Genomic DNA, 26299 nt, shown 5'->3' on the forward strand with positions numbered 1-26299 from the left:
CTTCAGTGAAACATATACACTTTAGTCATATGCCAAATATAAAGAAAACCCGGTGATATACACAATGTAGCACTGTGTTACATAGCAAAATTGTCCTCTCATGCTTTATATGTCTCATATGGCGAATATGTGTACCCCAAGGTTCCGTACTAGGCCCATTCTTATTTCTTCTACTCATTAATGATATCACAAATAATATTAATTCTAATATAAAACTTTTTGCTGATGATACATCATTATTTGTAATTGACCTTGATACACCTGCCATCCAAATTAATCAAGATCTTTCTACTATTTGGGCTCATAAATGGCAAGTTCTTTTTAATCCAAATAAAACCACTGCACTAACTATAACCAGAAAACACACTAATAATCATCCTCCTCTACTCTTTGATACTCATCTAATTGCACAACGTGATCAGCACAAACATCTAGGATTAACATTTAACATGAGAGGTACCTGGGCTGAACATATTAACAATATTTATAACAAAGCCTCTTCAAGATTGAAACTTCTTAAACTTCTTAAATATAAAGTAAATAGAAATACATTAAAAACTCTATATTTATCATATGTTCGACCTATTCTTGAATATTCTTCTATAGTCTTAGATAATTGCACGGAAACTGAATCTGACCTACTTGAATCGGTCCAGGTAGAAGCCATGAGAATAATCACTGGTCTTAGAAGGGGCACTTCTCATTATAAACTCTATTATGAAACTCAATTTGAAACATTAAAAAAACAAGGAGAAAACGTCAAAAAATATTATTTTTATTCAAAATTATTAATCACTACACTCCCAGCTACCTCCATGACATTATTCAACCACATATTAATACTAATACTAACTACAATTTTAGAAATGAAAGATACTTTAATATACCTGCTTCTAGAACTAGCTCCTATCAAAACAGTCTCTTCCCCTCTTCTATGAACTTATGGAACTCTTTAGATCCTTCTATTAGAGATTCTGTATCTATCTCGAGCCTAAAAAATAAGCTTAAAACTGTATTCCCTGTCTTTATTTCTGATGTTTTTCTTGACACCCAGAGCATTAAATATTCTATTGTGTCAGTTGCGTAATAATACCAGTAACCTAAATTTTGATAAGTTAATAGATTATCTAGTTCTTGATGGCTCATGCATTTGTGGAGCAGACTTTGACAATTTGGTTCATTTTTTCTTCCAGTACCCACTATATTCTACCTTTAGGCATCATATCACTTCTATATACAATCGTGTGGGATTTATTAATTTACATATACTTTTATGTGGCGATATAGGTTTATCTCAAGAAATTAACCTATATATCTTAAATCATGTTTACTTATATATGAAGAGCACTAAAATATTTCCACTATTATGATTATGTTGCTCATCATTATTTTCCATGTCTCTCCTTTATGAAATTGTGTGGAAGTGAGTGTGAAAGGTGTGCTGTTTAGACTATGTATAATTATTATACCCATCTGCAACCGGTCTATGGAAAAGATATAGGGTAATCCTGTTGTCTGATCCTATTATTTCATGTATATAAATATTTAAAAACTTAACAAATGATAATAATATACATAAATAATATCTAAATTTCTAATATAATTAGGTTTATTGATTGTATGTATATTGAACATGTATTTGTATATATTTGGAATATAAAATAATTTTTGAATTGAATATGGCGAATATTACACACTTGTTACGTCAAAGCTAAATAGGTCACTATCAGGACTGATTGCCTTTTCATACAGGTGTGTTTCACGAAATTGCGGATATGTCAAAAACGATACGATTTCACATAATTTTTTCACGGTACATTATATTACAATTTTAACTAACAATAAGTTACCATCATGGGAATCATTCAGGGTACACTTTAAGTTTCGCTTTCGATCTATTGACGGCGAGAGATATGAAGACACTATGGGGTATTTTTCTCTCCCAGAATGCCTCATTCAAGATGGCTGCCAATGTTGGCAGCCATCTTGAATGAGGTATTCTGGGAGAGAAAAATACCCCATAGATGTCATCAATTCTCTCCCCTGTATCTTGGTTTTCAAATACAGAAGTGACATACCTTTCTTTGTATTTTCTTGAGATTTTTTATTTTTAGGTTCTTTTGGACGTCTTCTTTCAATATCTGTTGTTGATGATTCATGTTGTATACCAAAAAACATTGGAACCAAATTCATCAGAGGCCTTGGTGATTAAAACAAGATCTCATGACAAATGATCCTGATGACAGGTAAAAAGTTTCTGTCTGTGTATCAGCCATGCTAGATTTGTTACACCCCATTTTTAAATATGTGTAAACCGCCAAACTTTCCAGAATGAGGCTGTGAAGAATTCAACATGGCAGCTTCCATGTGTTTACATTACCTCATGATGTTTATGGGTTTTAACATTATAAAATATAGCAGGTAAGTTGTGTTTTTAATCTTTTTGATTTGATCATAGAATATTTATTTTAAATGTATGAGTATATTATAGAATGAAGCTGTTTTTATCATGATTTACGGAGATTGACTTGTTGGTGCTCAAGTTATCATTGACTCAGTGTTACGGAGGTCATTTTTTTGCAGATTACAGTAGATTTAGATGGTTTGTATTGTAAAATGGAATCATCTCAGTTCAAAATAATCATTATGAATTGATGTCTTCATAACAGTAGTAAAATAAAGGTTTTGTTTTGTTGCTAGAACTAAAAATACTACCATGGTAAAATGCTTTCACTTTCTATTCCCGGAACTGTGACGTCACAGCCATAACTGTCTTGAGTTGTACGGAGGTCATTTTCCGTAAATTACAATAGATTTAGATAGTTTGTATTGTAAAATGGAATCATGTCAGTTAAAAATAATCATTCTGAGTTGATGTCTTCATAACAGTAGTAAAATAAAGGTTTTGTTTTGTTGCTAGAACTAAAAATACTACCATGATTAACTGCTTTCACTTTCTATTCTCGGAACTTTCGAGAGAGTGTGACGTCACATTCATAACTGTCTGAAGTTGTACGGAGGTCATTTTCCGTAAATTACAATAGATTTAGATGGTTTTTATTGTAAAATGGAATCATGTCAGTTCAAAATAATCATTCTAAAACTGTGTCTTTTTAACATGGTGTTTTAACATGCTAACATGTTGTTTTAACATGCTGATTTGCTGTTTTGACATGTTTATATGGTGTTTTTAACATGTTAACATGCTGTTTTCAATTCATGATTTTGTCATTTTTGTTGTTTTTGTCATGTTTTGTCATTTTTGTCATGATTTTGTCATGTTTTGTCATGATTTTGTCATGAATTTGTCATTTTTGTCATGTTTTGTCATCTTTTTGTCTTGATTTTGTCATGAATTTGTCATGTTTTGTTGTTTTTGTCATGTTTTGTCATTTTTGTCATGATTTTATCATGATTTTGTCATCTTTTGGCATGATTTTGTCGATTTTGTCATTTTTGTCATGATTTTGTCATTTGTGTCATCATTTTGTCATGATTTTGTCATTTTTGTCATTAATTTGTCATTATTTGTCATTATTGTCATTATTTTGTCATTATTTGTCATGATTTTGTCATGATTTAGTCATTATTTGTCATGATTTTGTCATATTTCGTCATGATTTTGTCATTTTGTCATTATTTGTCATGATTTTGTCATTATTTGTCATGATTTTGTCATTTTTGTCATTATTTTGTCATTATTTTGTCATTATTTGTCATGATTTTGTCATTTTTGTCATGATTTTGTCATTATTTGTCATGATTTTGTCATTTTTGTCATTATTTTGTCATGATTTTGTCATTTTTGTCATGATTTTGTCATTATTTGTCATGATTTTGTCATGTTTTGTCATGTTTTTGTCATGATTTTGTCATGATTTTGTCATTATTTTGTCATTATTTGTCATGATTTTGTCATTATTTGTCATGATTTTGTCATATTTTGTCATGATTTTGTCATTTTTGTCATTATTTGTCATGATTTTGTCATGATTTTGTCATTATTTGTCATTATTTTGTCATTATTTGTCATTATTTTGTCATTTTTGTCATTATTTTGTCATTATTTGTCATGATTTTGTCATTTTTGTCATGATTTTGTCATTTTTTGTCATGATTTTGTCATTATTTTGTCATTTTTGTCATGATTTTGTCATGTTTTTGTCATGATTTTGTCATTTTTGTCATTATTTTGTCATTATTTGTCATCATTTTGTCATTTTTGTCCTCATTTTGTCCTAATTTTGTCCTAATTTTGTTCTTATTTTGTCCTCATTTTGTCCTTTTTGTCCTAATTTTGTCCTTTTTGTCATGTTTTGTGTTGATTTTGTCATTTTTGTCCTGATTTTGTCATTTCTGTCATGATTTTGTCCTGATTTTGTCATGATTTGTCCTGATTTTGTCATTTTGTCATGATTTTGTCATGTTTATCATGATTTTGTCATGTTTTGTCATTTTTGTCATGATTTGTCATGTTTTGTCATGCTAATTTAGCATGCTAACGTGCTGTTTTAACGTGTTGATTTGGTGTTTTAGCATGCTAACGTGCTGTTTTAACGTGTTGATTTGGTGTTTTAGCATGCTAACGTGCTGTTTTAACGTGTTGATTTGGTGTTTTAGCATGCTAACGTGCTGTTTTAACGTGTTGATTTGGTGTTTTAGCATGCTAACGTGCTGTTTTAACGTGTTGATTTGGTGTTTTAGCATGCTAACGTGCTGTTTTAGCATTCTAACATGCTAATTTAACATGCTGATTTGGTGTTTTAGCATGCTAACATGCTGTTTTAACATGATAGTTTGACACTTTTTAGTTTTTTATGTGTAAAAAGTTTGAAAATAGGCAAAAAAATGACTAAAATATGCAAAAAAATGAACAAAAAAATAGTAAGAATATATAGTGAAACTTGCAAATTTTGTGTTGAAAAAAATAAACAAGAAAAATGCAAAATTTGAGTAAAAATTCTGCAAAAACTGGTTAAGAAATCTGCAAAAACTGGTTAAGAAATCTGCAAAAAATGACTAAAATATGCAAAAAAATGAACAAAAAAATAGTAAGAATATATAGTGAAACTTGCAAATTTTGTGTTAAAAAAATAAACAAAAAAAAATAAATTTGATTAAAAATTTTGCAAAAAATGGTTAAGAAATCTGCAAAAAATGGTTAAGAATTCTGCAAAAAATGACTAAAATATGCAAAAACAAAAAAGTATAAACAGAATTTTTTTTAATTTCATCACTACCTCTTCACCATTAGTTTGTCTATATATAAATCTAAAACACCTGTATATCCTTCTTACTATACCATAGGTACCAATTTATCCCCAATACATACATTCTATTTACAGGTTTTCTGGGATTTGGATTAACTTTACCTCCTCTGTCATACTCACATGCCTAAATATCATTATTGACTTTTTTCTTCTTTTTGTAGGTGGCATCTGAACATGAATCTGATGAATTATCACAATACTCTCCTAGAATGCCAATCTTATCACCAGCATCACACACCATGCCAACTTCACCACCATCCAGACCATCAAACCAAGCACTGATGAACTCCCCTAGAATGCCAGTCTGATCACCACTGTCACCTATAATGCCAATATTATCACCAATATCACCTATAATGCCAATATTATCACCAATAGCACCTATCATGCAATATGATCACCTGCCAGACCAGCAAACCCTTCATTGATGGACTCACCTAGAATGCCAGTCTTATCTCCAGTATTACCTAACATGCCAATATCATCACCAATTAGGCTAACTTCAAACACTTCACAAATTGCTGGAACATCTAACACTTTTGGAGAAGATGGTGATGATGATAATGATGATGAGAATGTGAGTAAATTTTTGAACTCTATATTGTCCTTTTTAGTTCATTTTCAGAAAAGTATATATGATGAACTTGTTAGTATTGTTCATTTTCAGAAAAATATATAATGAACTTGTCATATAATGTGAAAAAAATGTTAAAACATTTTTTTAAAAAGGACATGCATTATTTTTAAGCATTTGTTTGTATATTTCATTAAAAAAGTTTGCTACATTTTGAATAATTACTGCTATGAGATCATCAAGATCCTAAAAACAAAAATTTGAGATCATTAAGATCCTAAAAACAAAATTTGACATATTCATGAAATACTTACTGAGATCAGTCTATCTAAATCCTAATGAAAAAATCATTGTTGATGCATCTATATAAAAACATAATTGATAAATAAAAAAACAAATATATGATTGCTGTTCTAGATTCCAGAGGGAGGATTGTGGAAAAAGGGGGGAAAAATGTTTTAACATTTTTTTCACATTATATGACAAGTTCATTATATATTTTTCTGAAAATGAACAATACTAACAAGTTCATCATATCAACACGTTAAAACAGCACGTTAGCATGCTAAAACACCAAATCAACACGTTAAAACAGCACTTTAGCATGCTAAAACACCAAATCAACACGTTAAAACAGCACGTTAGCATGCTAAATTAGCATGACAAAACATGACAAATCATCACAAAAATGACAAAACATGACAAAATCATGACAAACATGACAAAATCATAACAAAATGACAAAATCAGGACAAATCATGACAAAATCAGGACAAAATCATGAAAAAAATGACAAAATCATGCCAAATCATGACAAAATCAACACAAAACATGACAAAAATGACAAAATGAGGACAAAAAGGACAAAATTAGGACAAAAAGGACAAAATATGGACAAAATGAGGACAAAATAAGGAAAAATTAGGACAAAATGAGGACAAAAATAATGACAAAATCATGACAAAACATGACAAAAATGACAAAATAATGACAAAACATGACAAAATCATGACAAAACATGACAAAATCATGACAAAAATGACAAAATCATGACAAATAATGACAAAAATGACAAAAACATGACAAATAATGACAAAATAATGACAAATAATGACAAAATCATGACAAATAATGACAAAATAATGACAAAATCATGACAAAATATGACAAAATCATGACAAATAATGACTAAATAATGACAAAATTATGACAAATCATGACAAAATAATGACAAAATCATGACAAAAACATGACAAAACTTGACAAAACATGACAAAATCATGACAAAATAATGACAAAATGACAAAATCATGACCAATAATGACAAAATCATGACAAAATTATGACAAATCATGACAAAATAATGACAAAATCATGACAAAAACATGACAAAACTTGACAAAACATGACAAAATCATGACAAAATAATGACAAAATGACAAAATCATGACCAATAATGACAAAATCATGACAAAATAATGACAAAAATGACAAAATCATGACAAAATCATGACAAATAATGACTAAATAATGACAAAATCATGACAAATAATGACAAAATAATGACAAAAATGACAAAATCATGACAAATAATGACAAAAATGACAAAAATGACAAATCATGACAAAATAATGACAAAAATGACAAAATCATGACAAATAATGACAAAATCATGACAAAAATGACAAAATCATGACAAAATAATGACAAAAAATCACAAAATCATGACAAAACATGACAAAAATGACAAAATCATGACAAATAATGACAAAATAATGACAAAAATGACAAAATCATGACAAAACATGACAAAATGATGACACAAATGACAAAATCATGACAAAAATTACAAAATCATGACAAAAGATGACAAAATCATGATAAAATCATGACAAAAATGACAAAACATGACAAAAACAACAAAACATGACAAATTCATGACAAAATCAAGACAAAAAGATGACAAAACATGACAAAAATGACAAATTCATGACAAAATCATGACAAAAATGACAAAATCATGACAAAACATGACAAAAACAACAAAAATGACAAAACCAGAATTGAAAACAGCATGTTAACATGTTAAAAACACCATATAAACATGTCAAAACAGCAAATCAGCATGTTAAATCAACATGTTAGCATGTTAAAACACCATGTTAAAAAGACACAGTTTTAGAATGATTATTTTGAACTGACATGATTCCATTTTACAATAAAAACCATCTAAATCTATTGTAATTTACGGAAAATGACCTCCGTACAACTTCAGACAGTTATGGTGTGACGTCACACTCTCTAGAAAGTTCTGAGAATAGAAAGTGAAAGCAGTTAATCATGGTAGTATTTTTAGTTCTAGCAACAAAACAAAACCTTTATTTTACTGCTGTTATGAAGACATCAACTCAGAATGATTATTTTGAACTGACATGATTCCATTTTACAATACAAACTATCTAAATCTATTGTAATTTACGGAAAATGACCTCCGTACAACTCAAGACAGTTATGGCTGTGACGTCACAGTTCCGGGAATAGAAAGTGAAAGCATTTTACCATGGTAGTATTTTTAGTTCTAGCAACAAAACAAAACCTTTATTTTACTACTGTTATGAAGACATCAATTCATAATGATTATTTTGAACTGAGATGATTCCATTTTACAATACAAACCATCTAAATCTACTGTAATCTGCAAAAATGACCTCCGTAACACTGAGTCAATGATAACTTGAGCACCAACAAATCAATCTCCGTAAATCATGATAAAAACAGCTTCATTCTATAATATACTCATACATTTAAAATAGATATTCTATGATCAGATCAAAAAGATTAAAAACACAACTTACCTGCTATATTTTATAATGTTAAAACCCATAAACATCCTGAGGTAATGTAAACCCATGGAAGCTGCCATGTTGAATTCTTCACAGCCTCATTCTGGAAAGTTTGGCGGTTTACACATATTTAAAAATGGGGTGTAACAAATCTAGCATGGCTGATACACAGACAGAAACTTTTTACCTGTCATCAGGATCATTTGTCATGAGATCTTGTTTTAATCACCAAGGCCTCTGATGAATTTGGTTCCAATGTTTTTTGGTATACAACATGAATCATCAACAACAGATATTGAAAGAAGAAGATGTCCAAAAGAACCTAAAAATAAAAAATCTCAAGAAAATACAAAGAAAGGTATGTCACTTCTGTATTTGAAAACCAAGATACAGGGGAGAGAATTGATGACATCTATGGGGTATTTTTCTCTCCCAGAATACCTCATTCAAAATGGCTGCCAACATTGGCAGCCATCTTGAATGAGGCATTCTGGGAGAGAAAAATACCCCATAGTGTCTTCATATCTCTCGACGGCCCTCGAGGGAGTGGCCGTAAAACGCCTTTTTTCCTCTAAGTGTCCCGAAAGGAGGAAGATGGCGTGTTCAACACAACGCCACTATAAGAACGTCCGTCGTCGTAGGGAGGAGTACCGATTGTTATCTTCGGAATCCTCAGTAGAACAGTGCTACTTGCCGGAACACATAGTTTGCCGTCAATATATAGTTTGTCGCGCACAAGTCGAGTTGCACAGCCCTTGGCCTTGACCTGCTTTCTCACAGTTCCATCGGGAACTGTTCATTTATACCATCGCATTTTACATGTTGGAACATACATTAATCCCACAATAACTCTGCTATATTTTTTAGCAATAAAACAACAAACACTTTGGTTGTCGAAAATTGAGCATTTATTAAAATGCCAGTTATTAGTTAACAAACCAAAAAAGATGGGGGTTTCTTACTAATAAAATGCCCCATATACATGTAAGTAAACTTTTACATTATACACATGTATGTAAAACAATAATATCAATAGACATATAAATACAAGTAATATTTTTCATTAACATACAAGTAAAACTATAATATGAAATGCAATCCACCCTACATCCTAACTTTAGGAGGACATTAAAGCAGAGGAGGAGGTGGGTATTAGCAAATTACTTGGATAAACCAATTCTTCGTGCCAGTGAAAATTTTTCTGTAGTAGTCACGTGATCGTCCAAATCAAAACATCACGTGACTATACATTCTGGGAGATACTAAAAGCCGAAACGGAAAAACTTATCAATCCGGAAACTATATCAAATACCACACTTAACTAATAACAAAACCGGACTACGATATCAGTCCGGAAACTCAACTGATCACATATTAAATAGATGATATAAATTACTTTATGTTTTACATAAATCCAATTATACCATCGTATTTTACATGTTGGGACATACATTAATCCCACAATAACTCTGCTATGTTTTTTGGCAATAAAACAACAAACACTTTGGTTGTCGAAAATTGAGCATTTATTAAAATGCCAGTTATTTGTTAACAAACCAAAAAACATGGGGGTTTCTTACTAATAAAACGCCAAAAACTTGAAATGAAACTGAATTTCAAGTGCCCCAGCCACTGTAGGGGCTATTACGAAGTTTGAATGCATGTTTTTTTTTGTTTTTGTTTTTTTACAAAAAGGAGGTCCTTGTAGAAGAGGAAGCGCGCAACGATCGGCCAAGGCTTCTCACGCCTAAACCTACCAAAGCGGTGCACATTACCGAACTCAATCCGGACGTCGACACCAAGCTCACCGAAGAGGAAAGCTCGCAGCACTGACTCAGTGTTTTCCTCTTTATGCTCTCCGCGCAGACAATTGGAAATCAAATTGTTTTTCATAGAGCGACATTTCAGGTCGAGAAGTTAATCTTTCACTTGAATGTTCTCCTTCCTCAATGAATCTACGTCGTTATTCAAAGTTGAAATATCGGAGGCGGCGCTGATTTTGATGTCACTCATGAGAAGCTATATTGGCAATCACTCTCTGTCGCGACCAGGATCGGCTAGGAACGGAGTAGATGTCGTGTTCGAGCAAACATGAATATATGGCAATTATAATCTGTTCCAAACCATTATATGTAGTTTCAGCTTCATCTCGGCTCCTTCATCGAGTGGAGGAGAGTTCATTATCTCAAATTCAAATCCCGTTCTTTATAAGATATCTTATAATCGAATTATATAAGATATCTTATATACATGTATGTTCCTTTGTAAGATATCTCATAAAAGATATAAGATATCTCATATAACATATAAGATATCTCCTATAACATATCTTTTAAAATATAAAAGATATCTTTTAAAATATATATGATATCTTATTTGATTTCCTTTATATGGTATCTTATATGTTATATAAGTTTCTTATGGAGAAAAGTATATAAGATATCTCATTTATCATATATGATATCTTATGAAGTTTATAAGATATCTCATATGATTATATAAGATATCTTATATAATTTGGTAAAACTGGATCAACGTTGTTCCGTGAATAAATGACAAATTGGCTTGCCATCTTTTACATATGAATTGCGGAATAGAAAGATGATGCCCTGTAATGAATATAAAACTCTGTCACACATCTGTTTTGTGTTTCGACGAAACGTCAGTAACGTTAAGGGCTGAATTGGTTTAAATACATAAGTTAAGCCAGAGAAACAAAATGATAATCTGAAAGATACCGAAACAGAAAAAAGTGTCAACCTTATAAATTTGTTAATATGGCGGATTTCGGATATTGGATACTCGGAAAATGCATATTCGAAACAACTGACACTTTTTATAAGAAATTAAATATGGCACTGAATATTGTGAAATAGTAAATATTTATGCATCACTAATTCTATGGTTTTTTTTTATGTGTGTAATATATTATCTGTTCTTAATTTACTGATAACAAGAATGCGATGATTGATTTAACTGTGTGCCCCTAGCCAGTGTAGACTCTTCATTGACTCATATCACGATAGAGGAAAACCCGAAATACAGTTGATGACATCAAATCACTTATGATTCATACGTTATATACCACTCCATAATAAAACGTATGCTTTGTTGACCTAGTTTGAGTTACCTCGCAATTTAGGTTTCCCCCAAGGGTGATTGTAAAGCGCAATATAATTTAATCACGGTTGTTTCCCTTCTACCACATATATAAACTTCATCCGTTAAACTAATTCATAATTATTATGAGTGTGAATAGTCACCGCTTTATAATGTACACAATATAATACATATTTTCATAACCTTCTGAAAATGATCCTATTTGCTCCAAATTTATGAAATTGACTACATTAAAGTTTGAATACAATCCCAACCCCAGCCCATGTATTTAGTCCTTATTTTTATTTTCCTGAAGTTTACGATCACGGGGCGATACATTTACGGTGCATTTCTAAATCGATTGCCGACAAAATAGGACTGCTTTATGCAATGTTACCAAGGTAATACCGTAATTTTCACTTGATCTTTGTGTAAAGTATTGGTGAAAGCTAGTTGTGTTTACTCGTAATGATATGTGACGTCATTGGAAAATATTCTATTCAAATTTGATGGGATTGACATATTGATGTTCATTATATGACCTGTGGTTTCATTACCATTAGCTAGATTTTAGGACCTGTAGCTAGAATTACAGGATGTAAGCAGAATATCTTTCTGTAACAGCCTCTCAAATTCTCCATAAACTTTGAGGAGTACTCTTGTAAATATTAATTAGTCATCATTTGATCATATTATATTATTGACATAATAACAGTAGTCTATCTTATCTCCTTTTGTAGTGTTTATTATAGTATAATTAATATCTATGTATATTATGCCTTGAAAATTTGACATTTTGCATTGTAAACACACTTGGAATAACTTCTTTGCCCCACATCAACATTACAAGTAATTCGTATCTTGCAGACACACGTTTGCAAGGATAAAGTTTTATCTGGGAAATTACCGTTTACATTTATTCTTTTAAACCCTATTTATATTATATGATACTAATCTATGTAAGTGTGTTATCAGTTCTGGTTTTATTGTTGTTGTTTTTGCTGGACTTATCGATCCGTGAACAGCTATGGTCATTTTGAGGCGGGTCTCCTGATAGTAGTTGATGACTACCTTATTGAACAACATACGGTCTTACCCAAGGACACAACCACGACAGCACTAACCGGCCCGTTTTTCAGATTCTCGAGAAACAAAAACCGACACGGAAATGGAGTGTCGGACCATGACCTACGGAAATGGAGTGTCGGACCATGACCTACGGAAATGGAGTGTCGGACCATGACGTACGGAAATGGAGTGTCGGACCATGACCTACGGATATGGAGTGTCGGACCATGACCTACGGAAATGGAGTGTCGGACCATGACCTACGGATATGGAGTGTCGGACCATGACCTACGGATATGGAGTGTCGGACCATGACCTACGGATATGGAGTGTCGGACCATGACCTACGGATATGGAGTGTCGGACCATGATGTACGGAAATGGAGTGTCGGACCATGACCTACGGAAATGGAGTGTCGGACCATGACCTACGGATATGGAGTGTCGGACCATGATGTACGGAAATGGAGTGTCGAACCATGACGTACGGAAATGGAGTGTCGGACCATGACGTACGGAAATGGAGGGTCGGACCATGACGTACGGAAATGGAGTGTCGGACCATGATGTACGGAAATGGAGTGTCGAACCATGACCTACGGAAATGGAGTGTCGGACCATGACGTACGGAAATGGAGTGTCGAACCATGACCTCGAATATGTTTAGGCGATCTAACCGACTGAGCTACCACAACTCCCCATGATCCTGTGGTTGTTATATATGCTACATTGTTTATATGATATGGATTTTGCTATATATAGTACATAATTCTATATATGCAGTGAGTGACTGCCTCCGAAAAGCCTTTCTGCTATCCGGCAATATATTCTATATACATAAGTGTATATGTCTTATTATTAGTTTTTAACTTCGTATGTAATTGTTGTTATATATGCTATAAATACAGTATCCAGTGTAATACCCACACATTTTATTCGCACAATTTTTTTTTTCTATCAGACTTGTTTATGAGTCTTCTTCACAACAAAATGTCACGCAAACCTAGTCCTGGCAATTTCGAGCAGACACGAGAGGTATTATAATATCATTTTCGATCGTGTACACTTGCATCAATAATTGGATCCATATATTCCACCGGAGTGTTTTTATTTGTACTTTTGAAAAATATTGATAAAAGTTGTCCTCGTTTTGTCGATTTTGTATATCGGTATTATGTAGTGGCATTTTTCTGATTTCTGATTGACACATACATTATGATATACAATTGCAAACTTTGTTTTAGCAAAATAGATGTAGCTACGACTTGAAAATGTTTAGATATTAGAGTACATTTTGTGTGGTTATAGTTTCAAATTTGATCGGAAGTAGGGTTCAAGTGGGTAGGTAGAGTAGTGTTTTGCCATTCCGCGGGCTCTAATAACCAATGTCTGCCCTGCAGGTAGGGCGTAAGAATTGTACCTGCTGCCCCCATTGCATGATCGTAAGAGGCGACTAAATTTGGGATCTTATCTTTTCTCTTCTTTCTTAACAACTTTCTTCTTCCTAATGTCTCCCTTGACAATGCCTCACTTTTGGCCTTTAGTGCGTTCGCCGCTGTGAGGAAGGTTTTGGGTTCTGTCCCCTAGCCGAGACATACCAGAGTCTTTAAAAATGGTAGTTGCTATTCCTGCTTAGCGCTCAGCATATTTGGAGTGGGACGACTGGTCGGCCCGTTGTCAGTATAATGTGACAGGGTGGGGTGTGCTGCTGGACGTCTTCGGCAGTATGCTTCAGTGAGATAGCACTTTAAAATGGCAAAAGTTCCGGCCTATCACAAGGAGACTTAACACGAACATACCGCAGCCTCCCAAAACACACATACGCACTCACCACATGCATACATGTCGCACGCATGGGAGGCCGTCCTTAAATGACCTTAGATATTAATAGGACGTTAAACAAAATAAACCAAAACTAATAACCAATGTAATAACAATACTATTACATTATATCGCAGATATCTATGTATAGAATTGTTTTGCTCCCATCATATTTATAATTTTATTACATAATGCGTTGAATTTTCCTGAACTATAAGCATGAGGGGAAGACATTCATGATATGATAGACCATGAAGGTCTTTGTGGCGGTTTTTATGTCAACCCCACTAAGGCTAGCATAGGTTCTTATATGTTTTTATCTATATTTTGATATTAATTGTAGTTGCCATTATTGTATTGGTGCAACTACTTTGCAATCATAAAAATTATTTCATGTTAGAAGCCACTAGGTGGCTTTTTCAGTAATACATTTAAATGTCACCCTGGTGGGTGGCCATTTCAATTTCATATACTTGTTGGAGTTATTCTTCATATACGTGGGGGGCATAAAGGTATATTTTGAACTATTGCACAGCTTAAAGGACTATTGTACGGTCACCTGAGAACTATTGAAGACCTGTTCCGTTTCGGGATTCGGTCACGTGTGAACTATTGAACATCACAGTCATGGTGACTTCTAGGCCTACAAGAAAGTCGAGATTTCAGTGATTCTAAGTGTGTTTTAGTGATTATGTAAAAAAAAAAAAAAAAAAAAACAACAAACAAGTGGAATCCCTCAGGGAAGCGTCTTAGGGCCGTGTCTTTTTTTACTTTACTTCAACGACCTTCCGGCAACTCTTAACGCAAAAACATACCTACCGGTATTCGCGGATGACACAAAGATTTACAATAATGATAACTCTAATTTACAAGCAGATCTAGACAAGCTCCAAAAATGGTCAGATAAATGGCTCCTGAAGTTTCATCCGGACAAATGCAAAGTTATGCACGTGGGGAAGAAAACTAATAATGCGGCGTTACATTTACATAAAGATGAGGAAAATGGAAGAGTCGAGGTCACATTAGACCACGCGACAAAAGAAAAAGACCTGGGAATTATAACAGACAACTACCTCAATTTCAATGATCCTATTCACGATGCGGTCAATAAAGCTAATAGAATAATGGGAACTATCCGAGGAACGTACACGTACTTAGATAACACTACATTCTGTCTTTCATACAAAGCGCTTGGACGACCACATCTTGAATACGGGGCTTGTGTATGGAATCCCTATCTGCAAAAAGGTATAAATGAGATAGAAAACGTGCAAAGGAGAGCAACGAAGCAGATACCGGGGATGCAAGATCTAACTTATGAAAACAGATTGAAGATCCTTAATGTACCAACACTAAGGCATAGAAGACTGGGAGGAGATATGATCCAAGTATACAAACTAACAAATGGAGGATACGATAAAGCTGTCACTGAGGGTTTGTTAATCCCAAACAATAATAATAGAGGACATAGTCTGCCACTACTAAAAAGAAGAAGTAGACTTCATTTGAGAAAATATTTTTTCAGTGAGGGGGTTGTTAACCATTGGAACTCTCTTCCTAATACTGTCGTTACGTCACCAACGTTCAAAACGTTTGAATCCCTAATGGATAAGTATTGGGTGCAAACTGAATGTTTTTATAATCATGAGATAGACAATAACGAACTGATCAATACTTCGGGAAAAATCTCATTGTAACTTCGATCTGGATATATGCCTGCGTCCAGTAATAGTATTATTATCATTGTTGTCAGTGCAATCATATATATGCAGAATATTTGACCCTCGGTACTGGTAACCGACCTATGTTCTATTGCACTCGGCCTTCGACCTCGTGCAGTAGAACAGCGGTCGATTACTAGTACCTCGTGTCAAATATCTGGACTATTGCACAAACTCCCATGATCATTATATATTTGTATATTACCTTACACTTGTAATGATGTGTGAAGTATAGAACCATTGACGTGTATAGTATATAGTCATACATTTGTATAACATAGGGAACTGCTCCCGTCTCTGATGTTTATTGTGACATGTGTAGCCGAGCTGTATTAAGCTAGTTGGTAGGTTATAGCCAATGTAAATATAGTTGACAATAAGATATTTATAAAACAAAATTTAAATTTATCTTAAAAGGTTTTCTGTTATATGGGTAAATTTTCGTTTAGATTTGAATGCTTCTACGCTATTTGATAGAAAATTACACTGATATCATATTAGGTAATTTATTTTATCAATAACACGTCTGATTTAAAAGCCACCATGAGCACATTTCTATAAATACTGTTAATGCAAGTCGGCAATAAACCTCATATATTATTAGTTGAACTATGCTAAATTAAGTACGAACAAATGTCAATATATGTGAACTGAACCGAGTGGTTTTCTAATTTAAAGATTTCTCTTCGTTAACATTTTGGTCATTAAATGATGCCAAGCAACATGGATACATAATAACACAGATACAGTCCAATTAAATATATATATATATATATATATATATATATTTAAAAAGAATAAAAAAAACACGACACAGCAGCTAGCGCTTTCGTCACGTCTATGTGACTCTTCTGAAGAGTCACCTAGACGTGACGAAAGCGCTAGCTGCTGTGTCGTGTTTTTTATTCTTTTTAAATGCATATTTTTCGTCCGTAAGGTTCACCTTAAACTTTTTAACTTATATATATATATATATATATCTGTCCAATGTACATCAAGTGATTTACACAGGTGTGTTCCATTTCTGTTCACATCGCTGGCGAGTTTTTCGTCCTGAGCAAACATCTTGTATATTGTGATATTTGTAACTATTGGTAACGATCATGTTTGTTTCAGACTTCTTGTCACGACAACAGATAAACATCCAGGTGTGAATTGCACACAATATCCATTCCAACGAAAATGCTGCTAGAAGGATAATGTTAAAAAACTTACCAGTCTTCACCTAAACAAAATCAATGCTCTTAATATAAACATATTTTACCAAGCAGCCTTCAAGTTCAGTACAAATTCAATGTTTGAATACGGAGGAAAATATTACAACAATCAAATCAAATCAAATAAATACCTGCGTAATAAATATCAATAAGATATTATCTTATATCCATCATTAGAGAAAATAGTATATAAATACAGCATGATTGACCTGTTTTCTGTAGCCCGTTGGTTACTTTAATACTTATCAATACAATATGTCTGTAACTTAATAGATATTAAAACATTTTTTCTGTAACACGATATATATCAACACAATTTATAACACGATAGATTTCAACATAATTTCTGTAACACGATAGATATCAATTCAATTTATAACACGATAGATATCAACAAAATTTATAACACGATAGATATCAACACAATTTAAAACATGATAGATATCAACATACTTTATAACACGATAGATATCAACACAATTTATAACACGATAGATATCAACACAATTGATGACACGATAGATATCAACATACTTTATAACACGATATATATCAACATACTTTATAACACGATATATATCAACACAATTTATAACACGATAGATATCAACATACTTTATAACACGATAGATATCAACACAATTTATAACACGATAGATATCAACATACTTTATAACACGATAGATATCAACACAATTTATAACACGATATATATCAACATACTTTATAACACGATAGATATCAACACAATTGATGACACGATAGATATCAACATACTTTATAACACGATATATATCAACAAAATTTTTAACACGATAGATATCAACACAATTTAAAACATGATAGATATCAACATACTTTATAACACAATAGATATAAACACAATTTATAACACGATAGATATCAACACAATTGATGACACGATAGATATCAACATACTTTATAACACGATATATATCAACATACTTTATAACACGATATATATCAACATACTTTATAACACGATAGATATCAATTCAATTTATAACACGATAGATATCAACAAAATTTATAACACGATAGATATCAACACAATTTAAAATATGATATATATCAACATAATAGTTCTGTCACACGATATATATCAACACAATTTGTATGTATCATGATAGATATTAAAACAATTGGTCTGCTACATGATATATATCAACGCAATTTGCCTGTAACATGATATATATCAACGCAATTTGCCTGTAACATGATATATATCAACACAATTCGTATGTATCATGATGGATACCAACACAATTTGCCTGTAACATGATATATATCAACACAATTTGTATGTAACATGAATGATATCAACATAATTCGTATGTAACATGATATATATCAACATAATTTGTATGTAACATGATATATATCAACATAATTTGTATGTAACCTGATAAATATCAGCACAATTTGTAAGTAACATGATAGATACCAACATAATTTATAACACGATATATATCAACACAATTTATAACACGATAGATATCAATACAATTTATAACAGAAAAGATATCAACATAATTTATAACACGATAGATATCAACACAATTATTTATAACATGATATATATTAACACAGTTTTTCTGTTATACGATAGATACCAACACAATTTGTATATTACCTAATATTTATGAACACAATTTTGTATGTCATATAATACATATTAACAAAATTTCATTTTAAGAAAATAGATACCAACACAATTTGTAAGTAACATGATAGATATTAACACAAATAGTCTTTAACACGATAGATATTAACACAAATAGTCTTTAACACGATAGATATTAACACAAATAGTCTTTAACACGATATATATTAACACAATTAGTCTTTAACACGATATATATTAACATAATTAGTCTTTAACACCATAGATATTAACACACTTAGTCTTTAACACGATATATATTTACATAATTAGTCTTTGACACGATATATATTAACATAACAAGTCTTTAACACGATATATATTAACATAATTAGTCTTAAAAACGATATATATTAACACAATTAGTCTTTAACACGATAGATATTAACACAATTAGTCTTTAACAAGATAGATATTAACACAATTAGTCTTTAACACGATATATTAACATAATTAGTCTTTAACACGATAGATATTAACACAATTTGTCTTTGACACGATATATATATTAACATAACAAGTCTTTAACACGATAGATATTAACATAATTAGTCTTAAAAACGATATATATCAACATAACTAGTCTTTAACACGGTAGATATTAACACAATTAGTCTTTAACACGATATATTAACACAATTAGTCTTTAACACGATAGATATTAACACAATTAGTCTTTAACACGATAGATATTAACACAATTAGTCTTTAACACGATATATATTAACACAATTAGTCTTTAACACGATATATTAACATAATTAGTCTTTAACACGATAGTTATTAACACAATTTGTCTTTGACACGATATATATATTTACATAACTAGTCTTTAACACGATAGATATTAACACAATTAGTCTTTAACACGATAGATATTAACACAATTAGTCTTTAACACGATATATATTAACACAATTAGTCTTTAACACGATATATTAACATAATTAGTCTTTAACACGATAGATATTAACACAATTTGTCTTTGACACGATATATATATTAACATAACAAGTCTTTAACACAATATATATTAACATAATTAGTCTTTAACACGATAGATATTAACACAATTAGTCTTTAACACGATATATTAACATAATTAGTCTTTAACACGATATATATTAACACAACCAGTCTTTAACACGATATACATTAACACAATTAGTCTTTAACACGATATATATTAACATAATTAGTCTTTAACACGATATATATTAACATAATTAGTCTTTAACACGATATATATTAACACAGTTAGTCTTTAACACGATAGATATTAACACAATTAGTCTTTAACACGATATATATTAACACAATTAGTCTTTAACACGATATATATTAACACAATTAGTCTTTAACACGATATAAATCAACACAATTAGTCTTTAACACGATAAATATTAACATAATTAGTCTTTAACACGATAAATATTAACACAATTATTCTTTAACACGATATATATTTACATAATTAGTCTTTAACACGATATAAATCAACACAATTAGTCTTTAACACGATATATATTTACATAATTAGTCTTTAACACGATATATATTAACACAATTAGTCTTTAACACGATAGATATTAACACAATTAGTCTTTAACACGATAGATATTAACACAATTAGTCTTTAACACGATATATATTTACATAATTTGTCTGTGACACCATAGATACCAAACGCCTTCAACAATTATCAATTTTGTAACAATACGATTTTTTGATATATATTTCTTATGGCTTTGAATCCACGAATGACCCCAAGAGAAAAACATAGTATGTGATATATACGTTATCGTCCCATGGCATTATATTACACAAACAAACGCTTTAAAATAATTTGTTTATTCTTTCTGTGTACAGATTACGTAAACTGATGTCTATTATTAGGAAAATTTATTGCCATAAAGACATTTTTAAAATCAGAATGTGCAAGATGGCAGGAAAAGTTAGTTTCTATGTTGACGTTTCACACACAATGTGAAAAGCTCAAGAGTAGAATGGCCTTACCCCCTAAGAAATAAACAAATCTTATCTTATCTTATTCGCTGAGGGTAAATGTGAGATATATACGTTTCAGAGTCGTGTGGGATAATTTCCTTACAGATAAGACAAGTAACAATTACAAGTGCATCTATTGTGTCATAACTGCTCGTTTTGATGCCAATTTATATATGTTAACGGGACATATTTATCTGAGAATTAAACAGATCTTGGTCGCTGAAACATTAACACGGCCCTGTATGTGGTATCGGGATTAGGCGTTTTATAGGAGACTTAGAAAAGATAAACATATGTTTTGGTTTACATACGTCTAGTTACAATTTCATGGGAGAAAGAAATACGATTGTTCAGACTGTCAAAACAATGTTATCGTAATCTATAGCGTAACTTAATAAACATAATAATTTATATAATCAGTGTGGTTATCGTACGTGTCACGTTAATGTCGACAGTTTACGGCGACAAATGCTTTTTTATTTATACAAACAATTTCCTGATTTATAACGATCCACTTTCTTTACCCAGGAACAGAACTAGGTCTCACAGGTGCGTTCCTGTCAACACTGCCTGATGCACAAGTGGTCATATATACTCTGAGATAAAGGAGAGAACGTTTCACTAACCATGTCATCAACCCGATTTCAGGTTTACGGAGACTATATATCTGATCACATTGTATAACGTAACAAGTCATATTACCAAAGTTTCTATATAAAAAGTACTGTATATAAAACAAGAGTCCTGATCGGGACAATCAAAGATAATCTTAATATGTATTCCGGTACTTATGCATTGTATGACAACGCAAGGTCAGACCTGTTGACTTGGAATACCATTGTACATGATATTACAAATCAGTTTTATGAAATGATTTTTGTTTTTAACAAATATTGTTTGATGTACAAATGAAAGTATCGTCTTAAGGAAAACATATATCATATGTACCTTATTCAGTTATGTGTGACTGCTTTCAACAAGCTATTTGTTTTTATTGTAAGCCCTAGTTCTTTGTTATCATTAATACTTCTAAAGCACCTGTTTATATTTGGAGTATAATGTAAATTGTCCATTTTTCAAACTTTACCTTTTTAGACTGATAATTATCTTCTTATTTCCTCTTTTGTTATCAATTTTTGCGTTTGTTTAGTTCTGGTTAGTCCACAGCTGTTGCTTTGACAACCCCCAGTTTTTGTTAATGTGCGTCAATACGTTTAGTGTGATGATAATAAATCCGTGAGGGCCGATTTTTTCCTACATTGATTTCTTTTCTTAGATATAAAATACATGCGTGGTAAGTTTATAATATATATAGCTTGCTATAGCCTCGGCAGTGTTGCATTTTTAATAATCCTAATTGAATACGTACGTGTTCAGCATCTACAGGGCCTTGGGTGATTACGTCATTTCATCGCCAATGGAAACAAATGTTTCAAATGCGTTAAACATTCAAGTATAAAAAGAAATCGTTACTTTTCCCCTTAACGACAGAGGGCATACCCGCCTACGATTGCCTTATCGTGATCCCTAAATTAATGAGGCATTGAAATCATTTTAAATTTGTTTGACGTATAAGCTTTTCTTACATTATCAGCTGTTGATTTTATCGGATATACGATACGTCATCTACACCATATACACTTTATTGCAAATTCAAAACATGTATTTATCTCTGTGATATTACAAAGATGTTAACATTCGTTGCATTTAATAATAGAACAGGTGATTTGTGATGTGTGGAGATGAACACACGCTGTTGCCACGTTGTCCTCGGAGATAACACATTGTCCCCATGTTAATTACCGCCCACCAATAGGACGAAGGATCAGGAAATGTGACATAGCCTTGCCTTTCGACGAGTACTGACATATCAGTGGAGTATATCATCACGACTTGACATGTTTATGACCGTATAGTTACGTAACTACCAATTAATCCAATTAATATGTAGTATTGCTTTACGCTGATTACATACAGTTGTCATCCATCAGTACTTAGCAACCATAGCATTTATCTTTACTCCTACATGAATATTTTCAAAATCAAAATCAGATTGGAAATTCAATTCAAATGTCATTTGATGTCACCATAGTTTTAGGGGTGTTACCCAATATTGGGTTAATCATGCAGGAAGCGAGATTTTGTAAAACATTTTTTCGATATAATTCGCACAGGCAAACTCTTTTCACGGACTAGATACATTCTACTAGACGACATGTTTACTACTTCCGAAATCTTATATGTACTACCTGTAAATATTAGGTAATACCTGTAACTAATAGGGCATACCTGTACTTATTAGGTAATGCCTGTGATTAATAGGTTATACCTGTAATTATTAGGTAATACCTGTAACTAATAGGGCATACTTGTAATTATTAGGTAATACATGTAACTAATAGGGCATACCTGTAATTATTAGGTAATGCCTGTAACTAATAGGGCATACCTGTAATTATTAGGTAATGCCTGTGATTAATAGGTTATGCCTGTAAATAATAGGTTTTACCTGTAATTAATAGGTTATACCTGTAATTATTAGGTCATACCTGTAATTATTAGGTAAATGCCTGTAATAATTAGGTTATACCTGTAATTAATAGGTTATACCTGCAATTAATAGACCTGTAATTAAAAGGATATACCTGTAATTAATATAGTATACCTGTAATAAATAGGCATTACCTGTAACTAATAGGTACACTGTGATACTACCTACGTGATGCTTGCAATGCGTTATTTAGAGCTAAGTTACTTCTTACGACATACGAAATATACTAGCTAGAACTTTACTAGAAATTGATGAATTCTACTACAAAAAGAGACGTCATTGATAAATGACCATGCAGTGTTGATACGACAATACCAAACTAAATCGAACTTAAGAGGTACAAAATGTACTCACTAATTAATATATTAATGTGTGGTATGGACGAAAACCTTTCTGTTAGAAAAAACAACAGAGTATACCGACATCATTTGTGAATAATTAATTTTTCTTTGTTTTCATGGTAAATACTCAAATATGATTGGTCGAAAAATTCTTTTCATTCTTCTATGAAAGAAATTCCGAGAATGGCGCGAAAAATGTGACGTCACAATACGACAATTGACGTTGCGTATTGATTTGAGAAAAATAATCCCATTTAAAACCAGTAAAATTGTACATAAAACATGTTTTAAATTAGAAAATCATTTTCAAAAATTAATTATAAGCGTTGATGTCAATTTTTTTTTAGTTTCATCGGGGTATGAAACAAATTTTGTTTGCAAACTTCTGTAAGAATCCGCTACGCGGATTCATACAGTTTGCAAACAAAATTTGTTTCATACCCCGATGAAACTAAAAAAATGACATCAATGCTTAAAAATGATAATTCCAAATCAAAAACGATGGAACGATGGAAACATATTAATGCAAAGTATAGATTTGCAATGCTACCGTTGGAAAAAATACACACACACAATGAGAATGAAACCTGGTGTACGAAACTTACCAAACATATATGTGTCTAACCAGGTGTAAGACACTTATCATGCAAATCTATGTCAAACCAGGTTTACGACACCTACCATACAAATATATGTCAAATCTGGTGTCCGACACCCACCATACAAATATATTTCAAACCTGGTGTACATCACCCACCATACAAATATATGTCAAACCTGGTGTACATCACCCACCATACAAATATATGTCAAACCAGGTGTCCGACACCTACCATACAAATATATGTCAAACCTGGTGTCCGACACCTACCATACCAATATATGTCAAATCTGGTGTCCGAAACCTACCATACAAATATATGTCAAACCTGGTGTACATCACCCACCATACAAATATATGTCACACCTGGTGTACATCACCCACCATACAAATATATGTCAAACCAGGTGTCCGACACCTACCATACAAATATATGTCAAACCTGGTGTACATCACCTACCATACAAATATATGTCAAACCTGGTGTACATCACCTACCATACAAATATATGTCAAACCTGGTGTACATCACCCACCATACAAATATATGTCAAACCTAGTAAACGACGCCTACCATACAAATATATGTCACACCTGGTGTACATCACCTACCATACAAATATATGTCAAACCAGGTGTCCGACACCTACCATACAAATATATGTCAAACCCGGTGTACATCACCCACCATACAAATATATGTCAAACCTGGTGTACATCACCTACCATACAAATATATGTCAAACCAGGTGTCCGACACCTACCATACAAATATATGTCAAACCTGGTATACATCACCCACCATACAAATATATGTCAAACCTGGTGTACATCACCCACCATACAAATATATGTCAAACCTGGTGTACATCACCTACCATACAAATATATGTCAAACCAGGTGTCCGACACCTACCATACAAATATATGTCAAACCTGGTGTACATCACCCACCATACAAATATATGTCAAACCTAGTGTACATCACCCACCATACAAATATATGTCAAACCTGGTGTACATCACCCACCATACAAATATATGTCAAACCTAGTGTACATCACCCACCATACAAATATATGTCACACCTGGTGTACATCACCCACCATACAAATATATGTCAAACCTAGTATACGACACCTACTATACAAATATATGTCAAACCTAGTATACGACACCTACTATACAAATATATGTCAAACCTGGTGTACATCACCCACCATACAAATATATGTCAAACCAGGTGTACATCACCCACCATACAAATATATGTCAAACCTGGTGTACATCACCTACCATACAAATATATGTCAAACCTGGTGTACATCACCTACCATACAAATATATGTCAAACCTGGTGTCCGACACCTACCATACAAATATATGTCAAACCTGGTGTCCGACACCTACCATACAAATATATGTCAAACCTAGTATACGACACCTACCATACAAATATATGTCAAACCTGTTATACATCACCCACCATACAAATATATGTC

This window comes from Pecten maximus, chromosome 10, assembly GCF_902652985.1.
Source record: "Pecten maximus chromosome 10, xPecMax1.1, whole genome shotgun sequence".
In the NCBI taxonomy this organism is placed as follows: Eukaryota; Metazoa; Mollusca; class Bivalvia; order Pectinida; family Pectinidae; genus Pecten; species Pecten maximus.